The sequence below is a fragment of the Giraffa tippelskirchi genome, chromosome X (assembly GCF_054371585.1).
Source record: "Giraffa tippelskirchi isolate mGirTip1 chromosome X, T2T-mGirTip1v1.2.pri, whole genome shotgun sequence".
NCBI classification, from domain to species: Eukaryota; Metazoa; Chordata; class Mammalia; order Artiodactyla; family Giraffidae; genus Giraffa; species Giraffa tippelskirchi.
This window is the reverse complement of record NC_137289.1, coordinates 21576005-21601238: the sequence shown is the minus strand read 5'-3', so window position 1 is coordinate 21601238 and position 25234 is coordinate 21576005. Positions and strand designations below refer to the sequence as shown.

At 46.7% G+C, this 25234-nt stretch overlaps 1 long non-coding RNA gene across 1 annotated transcript in view; it reads right to left on the bottom strand.

Moving 5' to 3' along the window:
- LOC145536977 (uncharacterized) overlaps nt 1-20659 on the bottom strand; it is a 55342-nt gene extending 34683 nt beyond the window's left edge. Inside the window, exons 1-9 of the long non-coding RNA XR_014076111.1 lie at nt 20349-20659; nt 18039-18349; nt 15729-16039; nt 13420-13730; nt 11110-11420; nt 8801-9111; nt 6492-6802; nt 4182-4492; nt 1872-2182 (exon numbers count right to left, since the gene is read on the bottom strand). This is a non-coding gene — a long non-coding RNA (uncharacterized LOC145536977). The remainder of the gene's footprint in view (nt 1-1871; nt 2183-4181; nt 4493-6491; nt 6803-8800; nt 9112-11109; nt 11421-13419; nt 13731-15728; nt 16040-18038; nt 18350-20348) is intronic.
- Nucleotides 20660-25234: the final 4575 nt, after the last annotated feature.

Here is a 25234-nt window from a genome sequence, read left to right as displayed (position 1 = left end):
TTATCACTCATCTTCTGTTTTCCAGATTTCAATTTTTACTTGATCCCTTCTTTTTTTTTTTTTTATCTCCAGCATTTTTTCAAACTATCAAACTGTTTGGAGGCATCAAGTGGCAAACCTCTGGCATCCATGCGTAAGACACAAAAGAAATTGACTATACCTAAGGACTTGCCAAACCTAGGCAACAGGCCACGTGTTTATTATCTTGTCTCACTCAGATGGTAAAGCATCCGCCTGCAATGCAAGAGACCCAGGTTTGATCCACGGGTCAGGAAGATTCCCTGGAAAAGGTCCTGGCTATGCCCTCCAGTATTCTGGCCTGGAGAATTCAATGGACAAGAGGAGCCTGGTGGGTCTAAAGAGTCCGTGGGGTCCAAAGAGTCAGGCACAACTGAGGGAATAACACACACACTTCCCAAATTTGCTGGAGTCTTCATATTCTAGGCTTTGTGTGTTGAGTTGAAGAAGCCATTTGGTGAAGCTCTAGGATGACCCAGATACTTCTCATGACTGAATGCAGACAATGCCCTACTTGTAATCATACACTCTTACATGGCTATCAATTCCAATCAGATGGCACACGTGACTTTGTCTCATACTATCATCATATATAATTGGAAAAAAACAAGTATTTTCCATCTCATAAATGGCCTTAGCTAGAGTGCAGTTCAGTAGCTCAGTCGTGTCCAACTCTTTGCAACCCCACGGACTGCAGCACGCCAGGCTTTCCTTTCCATCACCAACTCCCAGAGCTTGCTCCAACTCATGTCCGTGGAGTCAGTGATGCCATCCACCCATCTCATCCTCTGTCATCCCCTTCTCTTCCCACTTTCAGTCTTTCCCGCTATCAAGGTCTTGTCAAGTGAGTCAGTTCTTCGTATCAGACGACCAAAATATAGGAGTTTCAGCTTCAGCATCAGTCCCTCCAATGTATATTCGGGGTAGATTTCCTTTAGGATGGACTGGTTGGATCTCTGTGCAGTCCAAGGGACTCTCAAGAGTCTCCTGCCACACCACAGCTCAAAAGCATCAATGCTTTGATGCTCACCTGTCCTTATATTCCAACTCTCACATCCATGCATGCCTGCCAGAAAAACCATTGCTTTGACCAGACGGACCTTTGTTGGCAAAGAAATGTCTCTGTTTTTTAATATGCTGTCTAGGTTGCTCATAGCTTTACTTCCAAGGAGCAAGCGTCTTTTAATTTCATGGCTGCAGTCACCATCTGCAGTGATTTTGGAGTCCCCCCAAATAAAGTAAAGTACAGCAGTTTGCTTTCCATCTTAAAGCACAGGAAGGAAATAATGCTATCCTCCCTGGCAGGCTGCAGTCCATAGCGTCGCACAGAGTCTGACATGACTCAAGAGACTTAGCACACACCAACCCCAAAGCCAGGTCTTTGCCCCGCTCCCCTGCAAGAACTGAGATAACATCAGCGTCAGGTCAGGACAAAGGTATTGACCCTGGGCTTTAGAGTGAACCTGCAAAGACACAGAAGTTCGCGGCTGGTGGGTGGGTTCAGACAATGTAGGCCTTCCACTACATTTGTGATTTTCATCCACTTGAGCATCTGCAGGCTCCTAGAAAATATTCTGACTCAAACCAGCAAGTCAGTGTATTCCCATTCCTTCCATACAGGTCCTTCTTGCTCCAAGCCATGGTACTTTATTTAGACTTTTGGTCACCCTCAACTTCGTCAATGGCATCACCTATTTAAGGTACTTGGCATTAGGCCAGTCCATTGCACTCTGTCACTCCTGTCACAATGGGCCCAGGCCCTACAAAGGGCAGATTCACAAGACAAGTGCCCCCATTTTCAGTGCTTGGCTCTAAGGCCCACCACAATGTTAGGAAACTGAGGCCCCGCTTACCTCCTTCCTGTGACTGGACTTCCTGGCAGCAGCTGGAGGGCTCCGTGGTCCTGGGCCCTCACTGATCAGACACTAAGCCTAGAACCTGACTGTCCACCGATCCTGCCAGATCACACAGAAAAGGTTGAGGGCCAGGCTTGAGTTCAGGTTCTGTTGTTCCTAAGTTGATCTGACCGGCCTCCACTGCTAGGCCTCGCAAGGAAGAGCAGCTCACAGCTTTGGCCTGATCAAACAGTTTCCGCACGATGGCAGTGCTGTCCCAGAAGAGAGACATCTTGTTTCAACCATTCTTCTGCCTCTGCCCTTTGAACCTGAAAAAGACACCATAAACAGACAGACACCAGGAAATATGGCTGACTTGTATTTGACTCAATTCAGAGAAACCTGGTTATATTTCTACATTTTCTTTTTGGTTTCCATTGGACAAAGGTACCCAACTTTATCACTCATCTTCTGTTTTCCAGATTTCAATTTTTACTTGATCCCTTCTTTTTTTTTTTTTTATCTCCAGCATTTTTTCAAACTATCAAACTGTTTGGAGGCATCAAGTGGCAAACCTCTGGCATCCATGCGTAAGACACAAAAGAAATTGACTATACCTAAGGACTTGCCAAACCTAGGCAACAGGCCACATGTTTATTATCTTGTCTCACTCAGATGGTAAAGCATCCGCCTGCAATGCAAGAGACCCAGGTTTGATCCACGGGTCAGGAAGATTCCCTGGAAAAGGTCCTGGCTATGCACTCCAGTATTCTGGCCTGGAGAATTCAATGGACAAGAGGAGCCTGGTGGGTCTAAAGAGTCCGTGGGGTCCAAAGAGTCAGGCACAACTGAGGGAATAACACACACACTTCCCAAATTTGCTGGAGTCTTCATATTCTAGGCTTTGTGTGTTGAGTTGAAGAAGCCATTTGGTGAAGCTCTAGGATGACCCAGATACTTCTCATGACTGAATGCAGACAATGCCCTACTTGTAATCATACACTCTTACATGGCTATCAATTCCAATCAGATGGCACACGTGACTTTGTCTCATACTATCATCATATATAATTGGAAAAAAACAAGTATTTTCCATCTCATAAATGGCCTTAGCTAGAGTGCAGTTCAGTAGCTCAGTCGTGTCCAACTCTTTGCAACCCCACGGACTGCAGCACGCCAGGCTTTCCTTTCCATCACCAACTCCCAGAGCTTGCTCCAACTCATGTCCGTGGAGTCAGTGATGCCATCCACCCATCTCATCCTCTGTCATCCCCTTCTCTTCCCACTTTCAGTCTTTCCCGCTATCAAGGTCTTGTCAAGTGAGTCAGTTCTTCGTATCAGACGACCAAAATATAGGAGTTTCAGCTTCAGCATCAGTCCCTCCAATGTATATTCGGGGTAGATTTCCTTTAGGATGGACTGGTTGGATCTCTGTGCAGTCCAAGGGACTCTCAAGAGTCTCCTGCCACACCACAGCTCAAAAGCATCAATGCTTTGATGCTCACCTGTCCTTATATTCCAACTGTCACATCCATGCATGCCTGCCAGAAAAACCATTGCTTTGACCAGACGGACCTTTGTTGGCAAAGAAATGTCTCTGTTTTTTAATATGCTGTCTAGGTTGCTCATAGCTTTACTTCCAAGGAGCAAGCGTCTTTTAATTTCATGGCTGCAGTCACCATCTGCAGTGATTTTGGAGTCCCCCCAAATAAAGTAAAGTACAGCAGTTTGCTTTCCATCTTAAAGCACAGGAAGGAAATAATGCTATCCTCCCTGGCAGGCTGCAGTCCATAGCGTCGCACAGAGTCTGACATGACTCAAGAGACTTAGCACACACCAACCCCAAAGCCAGGTCTTTGCCCCGCTCCCCTGCAAGAACTGAGATAACATCAGCGTCAGGTCAGGACAAAGGTATTGACCCTGGGCTTTAGAGTGAACCTGCAAAGACACAGAAGTTCGCAGCTGGTGGGTGGGTTCAGACAATGTAGGCCTTCCACTACATTTGTGATTTTCATCCACTTGAGCATCTGCAGGCTCCTAGAAAATATTCTGACTCAAACCAGCAAGTCAGTGTATTCCCATTCCTTCCATACAGGTCCTTCTTGCTCCAAGCCATGGTACTTTATTTAGACTTTTGGTCACCCTCAACTTCGTCAATGGCATCACCTATTTAAGGTACTTGGCATTAGGCCAGTCCATTGCACTCTGTCACTCCTGTCACAATGGGCCCAGGCCCTACAAAGGGCAGATTCACAAGACAAGTGCCCCCATTTTCAGTGCTTGGCTCTAAGGCCCACCACAATGTTAGGAAACTGAGGCCCCGCTTACCTCCTTCCTGTGACTGGACTTCCTGGCAGCAGCTGGAGGGCTCCGTGGTCCTGGGCCCTCACTGATCAGACACTAAGCCTAGAACCTGACTGTCCACCGATCCTGCCAGATCACACAGAAAAGGTTGAGGGCCAGGCTTGAGTTCAGGTTCTGTTGTTCCTAAGTTGATCTGACCGGCCTCCACTGCTAGGCCTCGCAAGGAAGAGCAGCTCACAGCTTTGGCCTGATCAAACTGTTTCCGCACGATGGCAGTGCTGTCCCAGAAGAGAGACATCTTGTTTCAACCATTCTTCTGCCTCTGCCCTTTGAACCTGAAAAAGACACCATAAACAGACAGACACCAGGAAATATGGCTGACTTGTATTTGACTCAATTCAGAGAAACCTGGTTATATTTCTACATTTTCTTTTTGGTTTCCATTGGACAAAGGTACCCAACTTTATCACTCATCTTCTGTTTTCCAGATTTCAATTTTTACTTGATCCCTTCTTTTTTTTTTTTTTATCTCCAGCATTTTTTCAAACTATCAAACTGTTTGGAGGCATCAAGTGGCAAACCTCTGGCATCCATGCGTAAGACACAAAAGAAATTGACTATACCTAAGGACTTGCCAAACCTAGGCAACAGGCCACATGTTTATTATCTTGTCTCACTCAGATGGTAAAGCATCCGCCTGCAATGCAAGAGACCCAGGTTTGATCCACGGGTCAGGAAGATTCCCTGGAAAAGGTCCTGGCTATGCCCTCCAGTATTCTGGCCTGGAGAATTCAATGGACAAGAGGAGCCTGGTGGGTCTAAAGAGTCCGTGGGGTCCAAAGAGTCAGGCACAACTGAGGGAATAACACACACACTTCCCAAATTTGCTGGAGTCTTCATATTCTAGGCTTTGTGTGTTGAGTTGAAGAAGCCATTTGGTGAAGCTCTAGGATGACCCAGATACTTCTCATGACTGAATGCAGACAATGCCCTACTTGTAATCATACACTCTTACATGGCTATCAATTCCAATCAGATGGCACACGTGACTTTGTCTCATACTATCATCATATATAATTGGAAAAAAACAAGTATTTTCCATCTCATAAATGGCCTTAGCTAGAGTGCAGTTCAGTAGCTCAGTCGTGTCCAACTCTTTGCAACCCCACGGACTGCAGCACGCCAGGCTTTCCTTTCCATCACCAACTCCCAGAGCTTGCTCCAACTCATGTCCATGGAGTCAGTGATGCCATCCACCCATCTCATCCTCTGTCATCCCCTTCTCTTCCCACTTTCAGTCTTTCCCGCTATCAAGGTCTTGTCAAGTGAGTCAGTTCTTCGTATCAGACGACCAAAATATAGGAGTTTCAGCTTCAGCATCAGTCCCTCCAATGTATATTCGGGGTAGATTTCCTTTAGGATGGACTGGTTGGATCTCTGTGCAGTCCAAGGGACTCTCAAGAGTCTCCTGCCACACCACAGCTCAAAAGCATCAATGCTTTGATGCTCACCTGTCCTTATATTCCAACTCTCACATCCATGCATGCCTGCCAGAAAAACCATTGCTTTGACCAGACGGACCTTTGTTGGCAAAGAAATGTCTCTGTTTTTTAATATGCTGTCTAGGTTGCTCATAGCTTTACTTCCAAGGAGCAAGCGTCTTTTAATTTCATGGCTGCAGTCACCATCTGCAGTGATTTTGGAGTCCCCCCAAATAAAGTAAAGTACAGCAGTTTGCTTTCCATCTTAAAGCACAGGAAGGAAATAATGCTATCCTCCCTGGCAGGCTGCAGTCCATAGCGTCGCACAGAGTCTGACATGACTCAAGAGACTTAGCACACACCAACCCCAAAGCCAGGTCTTTGCCCCGCTCCCCTGCAAGAACTGAGATAACATCAGCGTCAGGTCAGGACAAAGGTATTGACCCTGGGCTTTAGAGTGAACCTGCAAAGACACAGAAGTTCGCGGCTGGTGGGTGGGTTCAGACAATGTAGGCCTTCCACTACATTTGTGATTTTCATCCACTTGAGCATCTGCAGGCTCCTAGAAAATATTCTGACTCAAACCAGCAAGTCAGTGTATTCCCATTCCTTCCATACAGGTCCTTCTTGCTCCAAGCCATGGTACTTTATTTAGACTTTTGGTCACCCTCAACTTCGTCAATGGCATCACCTATTTAAGGTACTTGGCATTAGGCCAGTCCATTGCACTCTGTCACTCCTGTCACAATGGGCCCAGGCCCTACAAAGGGCAGATTCACAAGACAAGTGCCCCCATTTTCAGTGCTTGGCTCTAAGGCCCACCACAATGTTAGGAAACTGAGGCCCCGCTTACCTCCTTCCTGTGACTGGACTTCCTGGCAGCAGCTGGAGGGCTCCGTGGTCCTGGGCCCTCACTGATCAGACACTAAGCCTAGAACCTGACTGTCCACCGATCCTGCCAGATCACACAGAAAAGGTTGAGGGCCAGGCTTGAGTTCAGGTTCTGTTGTTCCTAAGTTGATCTGACCGGCCTCCACTGCTAGGCCTCGCAAGGAAGAGCAGCTCACAGCTTTGGCCTGATCAAACTGTTTCCGCACGATGGCAGTGCTGTCCCAGAAGAGAGACATCTTGTTTCAACCATTCTTCTGCCTCTGCCCTTTGAACCTGAAAAAGACACCATAAACAGACAGACACCAGGAAATATGGCTGACTTGTATTTGACTCAATTCAGAGAAACCTGGTTATATTTCTACATTTTCTTTTTGGTTTCCATTGGACAAAGGTACCCAACTTTATCACTCATCTTCTGTTTTCCAGATTTCAATTTTTACTTGATCCCTTCTTTTTTTTTTTTTATCTCCAGCATTTTTTCAAACTATCAAACTGTTTGGAGGCATCAAGTGGCAAACCTCTGGCATCCATGCGTAAGACACAAAAGAAATTGACTATACCTAAGGACTTGCCAAACCTAGGCAACAGGCCACATGTTTATTATCTTGTCTCACTCAGATGGTAAAGCATCCGCCTGCAATGCAAGAGACCCAGGTTTGATCCACGGGTCAGGAAGATTCCCTGGAAAAGGTCCTGGCTATGCACTCCAGTATTCTGGCCTGGAGAATTCAATGGACAAGAGGAGCCTGGTGGGTCTAAAGAGTCCGTGGGGTCCAAAGAGTCAGGCACAACTGAGGGAATAACACACACACTTCCCAAATTTGCTGGAGTCTTCATATTCTAGGCTTTGTGTGTTGAGTTGAAGAAGCCATTTGGTGAAGCTCTAGGATGACCCAGATACTTCTCATGACTGAATGCAGACAATGCCCTACTTGTAATCATACACTCTTACATGGCTATCAATTCCAATCAGATGGCACACGTGACTTTGTCTCATACTATCATCATATATAATTGGAAAAAAACAAGTATTTTCCATCTCATAAATGGCCTTAGCTAGAGTGCAGTTCAGTAGCTCAGTCGTGTCCAACTCTTTGCAACCCCACGGACTGCAGCACGCCAGGCTTTCCTTTCCATCACCAACTCCCAGAGCTTGCTCCAACTCATGTCCGTGGAGTCAGTGATGCCATCCACCCATCTCATCCTCTGTCATCCCCTTCTCTTCCCACTTTCAGTCTTTCCCGCTATCAAGGTCTTGTCAAGTGAGTCAGTTCTTCGTATCAGACGACCAAAATATAGGAGTTTCAGCTTCAGCATCAGTCCCTCCAATGTATATTCGGGGTAGATTTCCTTTAGGATGGACTGGTTGGATCTCTGTGCAGTCCAAGGGACTCTCAAGAGTCTCCTGCCACACCACAGCTCAAAAGCATCAATGCTTTGATGCTCACCTGTCCTTATATTCCAACTCTCACATCCATGCATGCCTGCCAGAAAAACCATTGCTTTCACCAGACGGACCTTTGTTGGCAAAGAAATGTCTCTGTTTTTTAATATGCTGTCTAGGTTGCTCATAGCTTTACTTCCAAGGAGCAAGCGTCTTTTAATTTCATGGCTGCAGTCACCATCTGCAGTGATTTTGGAGTCCCCCAAAATAAAGTAAAGTACAGCAGTTTGCTTTCCATCTTAAAGCACAGGAAGGAAATAATGCTATCCTCCCTGGCAGGCTGCAGTCCATAGCGTCGCACAGAGTCTGACATGACTCAAGAGACTTAGCACACACCAACCCCAAAGCCAGGTCTTTGCCCCGCTCCCCTGCAAGAACTGAGATAACATCAGCGTCAGGTCAGGACAAAGGTATTGACCCTGGGCTTTAGAGTGAACCTGCAAAGACACAGAAGTTCGCGGCTGGTGGGTGGGTTCAGACAATGTAGGCCTTCCACTACATTTGTGATTTTCATCCACTTGAGCATCTGCAGGCTCCTAGAAAATATTCTGACTCAAACCAGCAAGTCAGTGTATTCCCATTCCTTCCATACAGGTCCTTCTTGCTCCAAGCCATGGTACTTTATTTAGACTTTTGGTCACCCTCAACTTCGTCAATGGCATCACCTATTTAAGGTACTTGGCATTAGGCCAGTCCATTGCACTCTGTCACTCCTGTCACAATGGGCCCAGGCCCTACAAAGGGCAGATTCACAAGACAAGTGCCCCCATTTTCAGTGCTTGGCTCTAAGGCCCACCACAATGTTAGGAAACTGAGGCCCCGCTTACCTCCTTCCTGTGACTGGACTTCCTGGCAGCAGCTGGAGGGCTCCGTGGTCCTGGGCCCTCACTGATCAGACACTAAGCCTAGAACCTGACTGTCCACCGATCCTGCCAGATCACACAGAAAAGGTTGAGGGCCAGGCTTGAGTTCAGGTTCTGTTGTTCCTAAGTTGATCTGACCGGCCTCCACTGCTAGGCCTCGCAAGGAAGAGCAGCTCACAGCTTTGGCCTGATCAAACTGTTTCCGCACGATGGCAGTGCTGTCCCAGAAGAGAGACATCTTGTTTCAACCATTCTTCTGCCTCTGCCCTTTGAACCTGAAAAAGACACCATAAACAGACAGACACCAGGAAATATGGCTGACTTGTATTTGACTCAATTCAGAGAAACCTGGTTATATTTCTACATTTTCTTTTTGGTTTCCATTGGACAAAGGTACCCAACTTTATCACTCATCTTCTGTTTTCCAGATTTCAATTTTTACTTGATCCCTTCTTTTTTTTTTTTTATCTCCAGCATTTTTTCAAACTATCAAACTGTTTGGAGGCATCAAGTGGCAAACCTCTGGCATCCATGCGTAAGACACAAAAGAAATTGACTATACCTAAGGACTTGCCAAACCTAGGCAACAGGCCACATGTTTATTATCTTGTCTCACTCAGATGGTAAAGCATCCGCCTGCAATGCAAGAGACCCAGGTTTGATCCACGGGTCAGGAAGATTCCCTGGAAAAGGTCCTGGCTATGCACTCCAGTATTCTGGCCTGGAGAATTCAATGGACAAGAGGAGCCTGGTGGGTCTAAAGAGTCCGTGGGGTCCAAAGAGTCAGGCACAACTGAGGGAATAACACACACACTTCCCAAATTTGCTGGAGTCTTCATATTCTAGGCTTTGTGTGTTGAGTTGAAGAAGCCATTTGGTGAAGCTCTAGGATGACCCAGATACTTCTCATGACTGAATGCAGACAATGCCCTACTTGTAATCATACACTCTTACATGGCTATCAATTCCAATCAGATGGCACACGTGACTTTGTCTCATACTATCATCATATATAATTGGAGAAAAACAAGTATTTTCCATCTCATAAATGGCCTTAGCTAGAGTTCAGTTCAGTAGCTCAGTCGTGTCCAACTCTTTGCAACCCCACGGACTGCAGCACGCCAGGCTTTCCTTTCCATCACCAACTCCCAGAGCTTGCTCCAACTCATGTCCATGGAGTCAGTGATGCCATCCACCCATCTCATCCTCTGTCATCCCCTTCTCTTCCCACTTTCAGTCTTTCCCGCTATCAAGGTCTTGTCAAGTGAGTCAGTTCTTCGTATCAGACGACCAAAATATAGGAGTTTCAGCTTCAGCATCAGTCCCTCCAATGTATATTCGGGGTAGATTTCCTTTAGGATGGACTGGTTGGATCTCTGTGCAGTCCAAGGGACTCTCAAGAGTCTCCTGCCACACCACAGCTCAAAAGCATCAATGCTTTGATGCTCACCTGTCCTTATATTCCAACTCTCACATCCATGCATGCCTGCCAGAAAAACCATTGCTTTGACCAGACGGACCTTTGTTGGCAAAGAAATGTCTCTGTTTTTTAATATGCTGTCTAGGTTGCTCATAGCTTTACTTCCAAGGAGCAAGCGTCTTTTAATTTCATGGCTGCAGTCACCATCTGCAGTGATTTTGGAGTCCCCCAAAATAAAGTAAAGTACAGCAGTTTGCTTTCCATCTTAAAGCACAGGAAGGAAATAATGCTATCCTCCCTGGCAGGCTGCAGTCCATAGCGTCGCACAGAGTCTGACATGACTCAAGAGACTTAGCACACACCAACCCCAAAGCCAGGTCTTTGCCCCGCTCCCCTGCAAGAACTGAGATAACATCAGCGTCAGGTCAGGACAAAGGTATTGACCCTGGGCTTTAGAGTGAACCTGCAAAGACACAGAAGTTCGCAGCTGGTGGGTGGGTTCAGACAATGTAGGCCTTCCACTACATTTGTGATTTTCATCCACTTGAGCATCTGCAGGCTCCTAGAAAATATTCTGACTCAAACCAGCAAGTCAGTGTATTCCCATTCCTTCCATACAGGTCCTTCTTGCTCCAAGCCATGGTACTTTATTTAGACTTTTGGTCACCCTCAACTTCGTCAATGGCATCACCTATTTAAGGTACTTGGCATTAGGCCAGTCCATTGCACTCTGTCACTCCTGTCACAATGGGCCCAGGCCCTACAAAGGGCAGATTCACAAGACAAGTGCCCCCATTTTCAGTGCTTGGCTCTAAGGCCCACCACAATGTTAGGAAACTGAGGCCCCGCTTACCTCCTTCCTGTGACTGGACTTCCTGGCAGCAGCTGGAGGGCTCCGTGGTCCTGGGCCCTCACTGATCAGACACTAAGCCTAGAACCTGACTGTCCACCGATCCTGCCAGATCACACAGAAAAGGTTGAGGGCCAGGCTTGAGTTCAGGTTCTGTTGTTCCTAAGTTGATCTGACCGGCCTCCACTGCTAGGCCTCGCAAGGAAGAGCAGCTCACAGCTTTGGCCTGATCAAACAGTTTCCGCACGATGGCAGTGCTGTCCCAGAAGAGAGACATCTTGTTTCAACCATTCTTCTGCCTCTGCCCTTTGAACCTGAAAAAGACACCATAAACAGACAGACACCAGGAAATATGGCTGACTTGTATTTGACTCAATTCAGAGAAACCTGGTTATATTTCTACATTTTCTTTTTGGTTTCCATTGGACAAAGGTACCCAACTTTATCACTCATCTTCTGTTTTCCAGATTTCAATTTTTACTTGATCCCTTCTTTTTTTTTTTTTTATCTCCAGCATTTTTTCAAACTATCAAACTGTTTGGAGGCATCAAGTGGCAAACCTCTGGCATCCATGCGTAAGACACAAAAGAAATTGACTATACCTAAGGACTTGCCAAACCTAGGCAACAGGCCACATGTTTATTATCTTGTCTCACTCAGATGGTAAAGCATCCGCCTGCAATGCAAGAGACCCAGGTTTGATCCACGGGTCAGGAAGATTCCCTGGAAAAGGTCCTGGCTATGCCCTCCAGTATTCTGGCCTGGAGAATTCAATGGACAAGAGGAGCCTGGTGGGTCTAAAGAGTCCGTGGGGTCCAAAGAGTCAGGCACAACTGAGGGAATAACACACACACTTCCCAAATTTGCTGGAGTCTTCATATTCTAGGCTTTGTGTGTTGAGTTGAAGAAGCCATTTGGTGAAGCTCTAGGATGACCCAGATACTTCTCATGACTGAATGCAGACAATGCCCTACTTGTAATCATACACTCTTACATGGCTATCAATTCCAATCAGATGGCACACGTGACTTTGTCTCATACTATCATCATATATAATTGGAAAAAAACAAGTATTTTCCATCTCATAAATGGCCTTAGCTAGAGGTCAGTTCAGTAGCTCAGTCGTGTCCAACTCTTTGCAACCCCACGGACTGCAGCACGCCAGGCTTTCCTTTCCATCACCAACTCCCAGAGCTTGCTCCAACTCATGTCCATGGAGTCAGTGATGCCATCCACCCATCTCATCCTCTGTCATCCCCTTCTCTTCCCACTTTCAGTCTTTCCCGCTATCAAGGTCTTGTCAAGTGAGTCAGTTCTTCGTATCAGACGACCAAAATATAGGAGTTTCAGCTTCAGCATCAGTCCCTCCAATGTATATTCGGGGTAGATTTCCTTTAGGATGGACTGGTTGGATCTCTGTGCAGTCCAAGGGACTCTCAAGAGTCTCCTGCCACACCACAGCTCAAAAGCATCAATGCTTTGATGCTCACCTGTCCTTATATTCCAACTCTCACATCCATGCATGCCTGCCAGAAAAACCATTGCTTTGACCAGACGGACCTTTGTTGGCAAAGAAATGTCTCTGTTTTTTAATATGCTGTCTAGGTTGCTCATAGCTTTACTTCCAAGGAGCAAGCGTCTTTTAATTTCATGGCTGCAGTCACCATCTGCAGTGATTTTGGAGTCCCCCCAAATAAAGTAAAGTACAGCAGTTTGCTTTCCATCTTAAAGCACAGGAAGGAAATAATGCTATCCTCCCTGGCAGGCTGCAGTCCATAGCGTCGCACAGAGTCTGACATGACTCAAGAGACTTAGCACACACCAACCCCAAAGCCAGGTCTTTGCCCCGCTCCCCTGCAAGAACTGAGATAACATCAGCGTCAGGTCAGGACAAAGGTATTGACCCTGGGCTTTAGAGTGAACCTGCAAAGACACAGAAGTTCGCAGCTGGTGGGTGGGTTCAGACAATGTAGGCCTTCCACTACATTTGTGATTTTCATCCACTTGAGCATCTGCAGGCTCCTAGAAAATATTCTGACTCAAACCAGCAAGTCAGTGTATTCCCATTCCTTCCATACAGGTCCTTCTTGCTCCAAGCCATGGTACTTTATTTAGACTTTTGGTCACCCTCAACTTCGTCAATGGCATCACCTATTTAAGGTACTTGGCATTAGGCCAGTCCATTGCACTCTGTCACTCCTGTCACAATGGGCCCAGGCCCTACAAAGGGCAGATTCACAAGACAAGTGCCCCCATTTTCAGTGCTTGGCTCTAAGGCCCACCACAATGTTAGGAAACTGAGGCCCCGCTTACCTCCTTCCTGTGACTGGACTTCCTGGCAGCAGCTGGAGGGCTCCGTGGTCCTGGGCCCTCACTGATCAGACACTAAGCCTAGAACCTGACTGTCCACCGATCCTGCCAGATCACACAGAAAAGGTTGAGGGCCAGGCTTGAGTTCAGGTTCTGTTGTTCCTAAGTTGATCTGACCGGCCTCCACTGCTAGGCCTCGCAAGGAAGAGCAGCTCACAGCTTTGGCCTGATCAAACTGTTTCCGCACGATGGCAGTGCTGTCCCAGAAGAGAGACATCTTGTTTCAACCATTCTTCTGCCTCTGCCCTTTGAACCTGAAAAAGACACCATAAACAGACAGACACCAGGAAATATGGCTGACTTGTATTTGACTCAATTCAGAGAAACCTGGTTATATTTCTACATTTTCTTTTTGGTTTCCATTGGACAAAGGTACCCAACTTTATCACTCATCTTCTGTTTTCCAGATTTCAATTTTTACTTGATCCCTTCTTTTTTTTTTTTTATCTCCAGCATTTTTTCAAACTATCAAACTGTTTGGAGGCATCAAGTGGCAAACCTCTGGCATCCATGCGTAAGACACAAAAGAAATTGACTATACCTAAGGACTTGCCAAACCTAGGCAACAGGCCACATGTTTATTATCTTGTCTCACTCAGATGGTAAAGCATCCGCCTGCAATGCAAGAGACCCAGGTTTGATCCACGGGTCAGGAAGATTCCCTGGAAAAGGTCCTGGCTATGCACTCCAGTATTCTGGCCTGGAGAATTCAATGGACAAGAGGAGCCTGGTGGGTCTAAAGAGTCCGTGGGGTCCAAAGAGTCAGGCACAACTGAGGGAATAACACACACACTTCCCAAATTTGCTGGAGTCTTCATATTCTAGGCTTTGTGTGTTGAGTTGAAGAAGCCATTTGGTGAAGCTCTAGGATGACCCAGATACTTCTCATGACTGAATGCAGACAATGCCCTACTTGTAATCATACACTCTTACATGGCTATCAATTCCAATCAGATGGCACACGTGACTTTGTCTCATACTATCATCATATATAATTGGAAAAAAACAAGTATTTTCCATCTCATAAATGGCCTTAGCTAGAGTGCAGTTCAGTAGCTCAGTCGTGTCCAACTCTTTGCAACCCCACGGACTGCAGCACGCCAGGCTTTCCTTTCCATCACCAACTCCCAGAGCTTGCTCCAACTCATGTCCATGGAGTCAGTGATGCCATCCACCCATCTCATCCTCTGTCATCCCCTTCTCTTCCCACTTTCAGTCTTTCCCGCTATCAAGGTCTTGTCAAGTGAGTCAGTTCTTCGTATCAGACGACCAAAATATAGGAGTTTCAGCTTCAGCATCAGTCCCTCCAATGTATATTCGGGGTAGATTTCCTTTAGGATGGACTGGTTGGATCTCTGTGCAGTCCAAGGGACTCTCAAGAGTCTCCTGCCACACCACAGCTCAAAAGCATCAATGCTTTGATGCTCACCTGTCCTTATATTCCAACTCTCACATCCATGCATGCCTGCCAGAAAAACCATTGCTTTGACCAGACGGACCTTTGTTGGCAAAGAAATGTCTCTGTTTTTTAATATGCTGTCTAGGTTGCTCATAGCTTTACTTCCAAGGAGCAAGCGTCTTTTAATTTCATGGCTGCAGTCACCATCTGCAGTGATTTTGGAGTCCCCCCAAATAAAGTAAAGTACAGCAGTTTGCTTTCCATCTTAAAGCACAGGAAGGAAATAATGCTATCCTCCCTGGCAGGCTGCAGTCCATAGCGTCGCACAGAGTCTGACATGACTCAAGAGACTTAGCACACACCAACCCCAAAGCCAGGTCTTTGCCCCGCTCCCCTGCAAGAACTGAGATAACATCAGCGTCAGGTCAGGACAAAGGTATTGACCCTGGGCTTTAGAGTGAACCTGCAAAGACACAGAAGTTCGCGGCTGGTGGGTGGGTTCAGACAATGTAGGCCTTCCACTACATTTGTGATTTTCATCCACTTGAGCATCTGCAGGCTCCTAGAAAATATTCTGACTCAAACCAGCAAGTCAGTGTATTCCCATTCCTTCCATACAGGTCCTTCTTGCTCCAAGCCATGGTACTTTATTTAGACTTTTGGTCACCCTCAACTTCGTCAATGGCATCACCTATTTAAGGTACTTGGCATTAGGCCAGTCCATTGCACTCTGTCACTCCTGTCACAATGGGCCCAGGCCCTACAAAGGGCAGATTCACAAGACAAGTGCCCCCATTTTCAGTGCTTGGCTCTAAGGCCCACCACAATGTTAGGAAACTGAGGCCCCGCTTACCTCCTTCCTGTGACTGGACTTCCTGGCAGCAGCTGGAGGGCTCCGTGGTCCTGGGCCCTCACTGATCAGACACTAAGCCTAGAACCTGACTGTCCACCGATCCTGCCAGATCACACAGAAAAGGTTGAGGGCCAGGCTTGAGTTCAGGTTCTGTTGTTCCTAAGTTGATCTGACCGGCCTCCACTGCTAGGCCTCGCAAGGAAGAGCAGCTCACAGCTTTGGCCTGATCAAACTGTTTCCGCACGATGGCAGTGCTGTCCCAGAAGAGAGACATCTTGTTTCAACCATTCTTCTGCCTCTGCCCTTTGAACCTGAAAAAGACACCATAAACAGACAGACACCAGGAAATATGGCTGACTTGTATTTGACTCAATTCAGAGAAACCTGGTTATATTTCTACATTTTCTTTTTGGTTTCCATTGGACAAAGGTACCCAACTTTATCACTCATCTTCTGTTTTCCAGATTTCAATTTTTACTTGATCCCTTCTTTTTTTTTTTTTTATCTCCAGCATTTTTTCAAACTATCAAACTGTTTGGAGGCATCAAGTGGCAAACCTCTGGCATCCATGCGTAAGACACAAAAGAAATTGACTATACCTAAGGACTTGCCAAACCTAGGCAACAGGCCACATGTTTATTATCTTGTCTCACTCAGATGGTAAAGCATCCGCCTGCAATGCAAGAGACCCAGGTTTGATCCACGGGTCAGGAAGATTCCCTGGAAAAGGTCCTGGCTATGCCCTCCAGTATTCTGGCCTGGAGAATTCAATGGACAAGAGGAGCCTGGTGGGTCTAAAGAGTCCGTGGGGTCCAAAGAGTCAGGCACAACTGAGGGAATAACACACACACTTCCCAAATTTGCTGGAGTCTTCATATTCTAGGCTTTGTGTGTTGAGTTGAAGAAGCCATTTGGTGAAGCTCTAGGATGACCCAGATACTTCTCATGACTGAATGCAGACAATGCCCTACTTGTAATCATACACTCTTACATGGCTATCAATTCCAATCAGATGGCACACGTGACTTTGTCTCATACTATCATCATATATAATTGGAGAAAAACAAGTATTTTCCATCTCATAAATGGCCTTAGCTAGAGTGCAGTTCAGTAGCTCAGTCGTGTCCAACTCTTTGCAACCCCACGGACTGCAGCACGCCAGGCTTTCCTTTCCATCACCAACTCCCAGAGCTTGCTCCAACTCATGTCCATGGAGTCAGTGATGCCATCCACCCATCTCATCCTCTGTCATCCCCTTCTCTTCCCACTTTCAGTCTTTCCCGCTATCAAGGTCTTGTCAAGTGAGTCAGTTCTTCGTATCAGACGACCAAAATATAGGAGTTTCAGCTTCAGCATCAGTCCCTCCAATGTATATTCGGGGTAGATTTCCTTTAGGATGGACTGGTTGGATCTCTGTGCAGTCCAAGGGACTCTCAAGAGTCTCCTGCCACACCACAGCTCAAAAGCATCAATGCTTTGATGCTCACCTGTCCTTATATTCCAACTCTCACATCCATGCATGCCTGCCAGAAAAACCATTGCTTTGACCAGACGGACCTTTGTTGGCAAAGAAATGTCTCTGTTTTTTAATATGCTGTCTAGGTTGCTCATAGCTTTACTTCCAAGGAGCAAGCGTCTTTTAATTTCATGGCTGCAGTCACCATCTGCAGTGATTTTGGAGTCCCCCCAAATAAAGTAAAGTACAGCAGTTTGCTTTCCATCTTAAAGCACAGGAAGGAAATAATGCTATCCTCCCTGGCAGGCTGCAGTCCATAGCGTCGCACAGAGTCTGACATGACTCAAGAGACTTAGCACACACCAACCCCAAAGCCAGGTCTTTGCCCCGCTCCCCTGCAAGAACTGAGATAACATCAGCGTCAGGTCAGGACAAAGGTATTGACCCTGGGCTTTAGAGTGAACCTGCAAAGACACAGAAGTTCGCGGCTGGTGGGTGGGTTCAGACAATGTAGGCCTTCCACTACATTTGTGATTTTCATCCACTTGAGCATCTGCAGGCTCCTAGAAAATATTCTGACTCAAACCAGCAAGTCAGTGTATTCCCATTCCTTCCATACAGGTCCTTCTTGCTCCAAGCCATGGTACTTTATTTAGACTTTTGGTCACCCTCAACTTCGTCAATGGCATCACCTATTTAAGGTACTTGGCATTAGGCCAGTCCATTGCACTCTGTCACTCCTGTCACAATGGGCCCAGGCCCTACAAAGGGCAGATTCACAAGACAAGTGCCCCCATTTTCAGTGCTTGGCTCTAAGGCCCACCACAATGTTAGGAAACTGAGGCCCCGCTTACCTCCTTCCTGTGACTGGACTTCCTGGCAGCAGCTGGAGGGCTCCGTGGTCCTGGGCCCTCACTGATCAGACACTAAGCCTAGAACCTGACTGTCCACCGATCCTGCCAGATCACACAGAAAAGGTTGAGGGCCAGGCTTGAGTTCAGGTTCTGTTGTTCCTAAGTTGATCTGACCGGCCTCCACTGCTAGGCCTCGCAAGGAAGAGCAGCTCACAGCTTTGGCCTGATCAAACTGTTTCCGCACGATGGCAGTGCTGTCCCAGAAGAGAGACATCTTGTTTCAACCATTCTTCTGCCTCTGCCCTTTGAACCTGAAAAAGACACCATAAACAGACAGACACCAGGAAATATGGCTGACTTGTATTTGACTCAATTCAGAGAAACCTGGTTATATTTCTACATTTTCTTTTTGGTTTCCATTGGACAAAGGTACCCAACTTTATCACTCATCTTCTGTTTTCCAGATTTCAATTTTTACTTGATCCCTTCTTTTTTTTTTTTTTATCTCCAGCATTTTTTCAAACTATCAAACTGTTTGGAGGCATCAAGTGGCAAACCTCTGGCATCCATGCGTAAGACACAAAAGAAATTGACTATACCTAAGGACTTGCCAAACCTAGGCAACAGGCCACATGTTTATTATCTTGTCTCACTCAGATGGTAAAGCATCCGCCTGCAATGCAAGAGACCCAGGTTTGATCCACGGGTCAGGAAGATTCCCTGGAAAAGGTCCTGGCTATGCCCTCCAGTATTCTGGCCTGGAGAATTCAATGGACAAGAGGAGCCTGGTGGGTCTAAAGAGTCCGTGGGGTCCAAAGAGTCAGGCACAACTGAGGGAATAACACACACACTTCCCAAATTTGCTGGAGTCTTCATATTCTAGGCTTTGTGTGTTGAGTTGAAGAAGCCATTTGGTGAAGCTCTAGGATGACCCAGATACTTCTCATGACTGAATGCAGACAATGCCCTACTTGTAATCATACACTCTTACATGGCTATCAATTCCAATCAGATGGCACACGTGACTTTGTCTCATACTATCATCATATATAATTGGAAAAAAACAAGTATTTTCCATCTCATAAATGGCCTTAGCTAGAGTGCAGTTCAGTAGCTCAGTCGTGTCCAACTCTTTGCAACCCCACGGACTGCAGCACGCCAGGCTTTCCTTTCCATCACCAACTCCCAGAGCTTGCTCCAACTCATGTCCATGGAGTCAGTGATGCCATCCACCCATCTCATCCTCTGTCATCCCCTTCTCTTCCCACTTTCAGTCTTTCCCGCTATCAAGGTCTTGTCAAGTGAGTCAGTTCTTCGTATCAGACGACCAAAATATAGGAGTTTCAGCTTCAGCATCAGTCCCTCCAATGTATATTCGGGGTAGATTTCCTTTAGGATGGACTGGTTGGATCTCTGTGCAGTCCAAGGGACTCTCAAGAGTCTCCTGCCACACCACAGCTCAAAAGCATCAATGCTTTGATGCTCACCTGTCCTTATATTCCAACTCTCACATCCATGCATGCCTGCCAGAAAAACCATTGCTTTGACCAGACGGACCTTTGTTGGCAAAGAAATGTCTCTGTTTTTTAATATGCTGTCTAGGTTGCTCATAGCTTTACTTCCAAGGAGCAAGCGTCTTTTAATTTCATGGCTGCAGTCACCATCTGCAGTGATTTTGGAGTCCCCCCAAATAAAGTAAAGTACAGCAGTTTGCTTTCCATCTTAAAGCACAGGAAGGAAATAATGCTATCCTCCCTGGCAGGCTGCAGTCCATAGCGTCGCACAGAGTCTGACATGACTCAAGAGACTTAGCACACACCAACCCCAAAGCCAGGTCTTTGCCCCGCTCCCCTGCAAGAACTGAGATAACATCAGCGTCAGGTCAGGACAAAGGTATTGACCCTGGGCTTTAGAGTGAACCTGCAAAGACACAGAAGTTCGCGGCTGGTGGGTGGGTTCAGACAATGTAGGCCTTCCACTACATTTGTGATTTTCATCCACTTGAGCATCTGCAGGCTCCTAGAAAATATTCTGACTCAAACCAGCAAGTCAGTGTATTCCCATTCCTTCCATACAGGTCCTTCTTGCTCCAAGCCATGGTACTTTATTTAGACTTTTGGTCACCCTCAACTTCGTCAATGGCATCACCTATTTAAGGTACTTGGCATTAGGCCAGTCCATTGCACTCTGTCACTCCTGTCACAATGGGCCCAGGCCCTACAAAGGGCAGATTCACAAGACAAGTGCCCCCATTTTCAGTGCTTGGCTCTAAGGCCCACCACAATGTTAGGAAACTGAGGCCCCGCTTACCTCCTTCCTGTGACTGGACTTCCTGGCAGCAGCTGGAGGGCTCCGTGGTCCTGGGCCCTCACTGATCAGACACTAAGCCTAGAACCTGACTGTCCACCGATCCTGCCAGATCACACAGAAAAGGTTGAGGGCCAGGCTTGAGTTCAGGTTCTGTTGTTCCTAAGTTGATCTGACCGGCCTCCACTGCTAGGCCTCGCAAGGAAGAGCAGCTCACAGCTTTGGCCTGATCAAACAGTTTCCGCACGATGGCAGTGCTGTCCCAGAAGAGAGACATCTTGTTTCAACCATTCTTCTGCCTCTGCCCTTTGAACCTGAAAAAGACACCATAAACAGACAGACACCAGGAAATATGGCTGACTTGTATTTGACTCAATTCAGAGAAACCTGGTTATATTTCTACATTTTCTTTTTGGTTTCCATTGGACAAAGGTACCCAACTTTATCACTCATCTTCTGTTTTCCAGATTTCAATTTTTACTTGATCCCTTCTTTTTTTTTTTTTTATCTCCAGCATTTTTTCAAACTATCAAACTGTTTGGAGGCATCAAGTGGCAAACCTCTGGCATCCATGCGTAAGACACAAAAGAAATTGACTATACCTAAGGACTTGCCAAACCTAGGCAACAGGCCACATGTTTATTATCTTGTCTCACTCAGATGGTAAAGCATCCGCCTGCAATGCAAGAGACCCAGGTTTGATCCACGGGTCAGGAAGATTCCCTGGAAAAGGTCCTGGCTATGCCCTCCAGTATTCTGGCCTGGAGAATTCAATGGACAAGAGGAGCCTGGTGGGTCTAAAGAGTCCGTGGGGTCCAAAGAGTCAGGCACAACTGAGGGAATAACACACACACTTCCCAAATTTGCTGGAGTCTTCATATTCTAGGCTTTGTGTGTTGAGTTGAAGAAGCCATTTGGTGAAGCTCTAGGATGACCCAGATACTTCTCATGACTGAATGCAGACAATGCCCTACTTGTAATCATACACTCTTACATGGCTATCAATTCCAATCAGATGGCACACGTGACTTTGTCTCATACTATCATCATATATAATTGGAAAAAAACAAGTATTTTCCATCTCATAAATGGCCTTAGCTAGAGTGCAGTTCAGTAGCTCAGTCGTGTCCAACTCTTTGCAACCCCACGGACTGCAGCACGCCAGGCTTTCCTTTCCATCACCAACTCCCAGAGCTTGCTCCAACTCATGTCCATGGAGTCAGTGATGCCATCCACCCATCTCATCCTCTGTCATCCCCTTCTCTTCCCACTTTCAGTCTTTCCCGCTATCAAGGTCTTGTCAAGTGAGTCAGTTCTTCGTATCAGACGACCAAAATATAGGAGTTTCAGCTTCAGCATCAGTCCCTCCAATGTATATTCGGGGTAGATTTCCTTTAGGATGGACTGGTTGGATCTCTGTGCAGTCCAAGGGACTCTCAAGAGTCTCCTGCCACACCACAGCTCAAAAGCATCAATGCTTTGATGCTCACCTGTCCTTATATTCCAACTCTCACATCCATGCATGCCTGCCAGAAAAACCATTGCTTTGACCAGACGGACCTTTGTTGGCAAAGAAATGTCTCTGTTTTTTAATATGCTGTCTAGGTTGCTCATAGCTTTACTTCCAAGGAGCAAGCGTCTTTTAATTTCATGGCTGCAGTCACCATCTGCAGTGATTTTGGAGTCCCCCCAAATAAAGTAAAGTACAGCAGTTTGCTTTCCATCTTAAAGCACAGGAAGGAAATAATGCTATCCTCCCTGGCAGGCTGCAGTCCATAGCGTCGCACAGAGTCTGACATGACTCAAGAGACTTAGCACACACCAACCCCAAAGCCAGGTCTTTGCCCCGCTCCCCTGCAAGAACTGAGATAACATCAGCGTCAGGTCAGGACAAAGGTATTGACCCTGGGCTTTAGAGTGAACCTGCAAAGACACAGAAGTTCGCGGCTGGTGGGTGGGTTCAGACAATGTAGGCCTTCCACTACATTTGTGATTTTCATCCACTTGAGCATCTGCAGGCTCCTAGAAAATATTCTGACTCAAACCAGCAAGTCAGTGTATTCCCATTCCTTCCATACAGGTCCTTCTTGCTCCAAGCCATGGTACTTTATTTAGACTTTTGGTCACCCTCAACTTCGTCAATGGCATCACCTATTTAAGGTACTTGGCATTAGGCCAGTCCATTGCACTCTGTCACTCCTGTCACAATGGGCCCAGGCCCTACAAAGGGCAGATTCACAAGACAAGTGCCCCCATTTTCAGTGCTTGGCTCTAAGGCCCACCACAATGTTAGGAAACTGAGGCCCCGCTTACCTCCTTCCTGTGACTGGACTTCCTGGCAGCAGCTGGAGGGCTCCGTGGTCCTGGGCCCTCACTGATCAGACACTAAGCCTAGAACCTGACTGTCCACCGATCCTGCCAGATCACACAGAAAAGGTTGAGGGCCAGGCTTGAGTTCAGGTTCTGTTGTTCCTAAGTTGATCTGACCGGCCTCCACTGCTAGGCCTCGCAAGGAAGAGCAGCTCACAGCTTTGGCCTGATCAAACTGTTTCCGCACGATGGCAGTGCTGTCCCAGAAGAGAGACATCTTGTTTCAACCATTCTTCTGCCTCTGCCCTTTGAACCTGAAAAAGACACCATAAACAGACAGACACCAGGAAATATGGCTGACTTGTATTTGACTCAATTCAGAGAAACCTGGTTATATTTCTACATTTTCTTTTTGGTTTCCATTGGACAAAGGTACCCAACTTTATCACTCATCTTCTGTTTTCCAGATTTCAATTTTTACTTGATCCCTTCTTTTTTTTTTTTTTATCTCCAGCATTTTTTCAAACTATCAAACTGTTTGGAGGCATCAAGTGGCAAACCTCTGGCATCCATGCGTAAGACACAAAAGAAATTGACTATACCTAAGGACTTGCCAAACCTAGGCAACAGGCCACATGTTTATTATCTTGTCTCACTCAGATGGTAAAGCATCCGCCTGCAATGCAAGAGACCCAGGTTTGATCCACGGGTCAGGAAGATTCCCTGGAAAAGGTCCTGGCTATGCCCTCCAGTATTCTGGCCTGGAGAATTCAATGGACAAGAGGAGCCTGGTGGGTCTAAAGAGTCCGTGGGGTCCAAAGAGTCAGGCACAACTGAGGGAATAACACACACACTTCCCAAATTTGCTGGAGTCTTCATATTCTAGGCTTTGTGTGTTGAGTTGAAGAAGCCATTTGGTGAAGCTCTAGGATGACCCAGATACTTCTCATGACTGAATGCAGACAATGCCCTACTTGTAATCATACACTCTTACATGGCTATCAATTCCAATCAGATGGCACACGTGACTTTGTCTCATACTATCATCATATATAATTGGAAAAAAACAAGTATTTTCCATCTCATAAATGGCCTTAGCTAGAGTGCAGTTCAGTAGCTCAGTCGTGTCCAACTCTTTGCAACCCCACGGACTGCAGCACGCCAGGCTTTCCTTTCCATCACCAACTCCCAGAGCTTGCTCCAACTCATGTCCATGGAGTCAGTGATGCCATCCACCCATCTCATCCTCTGTCATCCCCTTCTCTTCCCACTTTCAGTCTTTCCCGCTATCAAGGTCTTGTCAAGTGAGTCAGTTCTTCGTATCAGACGACCAAAATATAGGAGTTTCAGCTTCAGCATCAGTCCCTCCAATGTATATTCGGGGTAGATTTCCTTTAGGATGGACTGGTTGGATCTCTGTGCAGTCCAAGGGACTCTCAAGAGTCTCCTGCCACACCACAGCTCAAAAGCATCAATGCTTTGATGCTCACCTGTCCTTATATTCCAACTCTCACATCCATGCATGCCTGCCAGAAAAACCATTGCTTTGACCAGACGGACCTTTGTTGGCAAAGAAATGTCTCTGTTTTTTAATATGCTGTCTAGGTTGCTCATAGCTTTACTTCCAAGGAGCAAGCGTCTTTTAATTTCATGGCTGCAGTCACCATCTGCAGTGATTTTGGAGTCCCCCAAAATAAAGTAAAGTACAGCAGTTTGCTTTCCATCTTAAAGCACAGGAAGGAAATAATGCTATCCTCCCTGGCAGGCTGCAGTCCATAGCGTCGCACAGAGTCTGACATGACTCAAGAGACTTAGCACACACCAACCCCAAAGCCAGGTCTTTGCCCCGCTCCCCTGCAAGAACTGAGATAACATCAGCGTCAGGTCAGGACAAAGGTATTGACCCTGGGCTTTAGAGTGAACCTGCAAAGACACAGAAGTTCGCAGCTGGTGGGTGGGTTCAGACAATGTAGGCCTTCCACTACATTTGTGATTTTCATCCACTTGAGCATCTGCAGGCTCCTAGAAAATATTCTGACTCAAACCAGCAAGTCAGTGTATTCCCATTCCTTCCATACAGGTCCTTCTTGCTCCAAGCCATGGTACTTTATTTAGACTTTTGGTCACCCTCAACTTCGTCAATGGCATCACCTATTTAAGGTACTTGGCATTAGGCCAGTCCATTGCACTCTGTCACTCCTGTCACAATGGGCCCAGGCCCTACAAAGGGCAGATTCACAAGACAAGTGCCCCCATTTTCAGTGCTTGGCTCTAAGGCCCACCACAATGTTAGGAAACTGAGGCCCCGCTTACCTCCTTCCTGTGACTGGACTTCCTGGCAGCAGCTGGAGGGCTCCGTGGTCCTGGGCCCTCACTGATCAGACACTAAGCCTAGAACCTGACTGTCCACCGATCCTGCCAGATCACACAGAAAAGGTTGAGGGCCAGGCTTGAGTTCAGGTTCTGTTGTTCCTAAGTTGATCTGACCGGCCTCCACTGCTAGGCCTCGCAAGGAAGAGCAGCTCACAGCTTTGGCCTGATCAAACAGTTTCCGCACGATGGCAGTGCTGTCCCAGAAG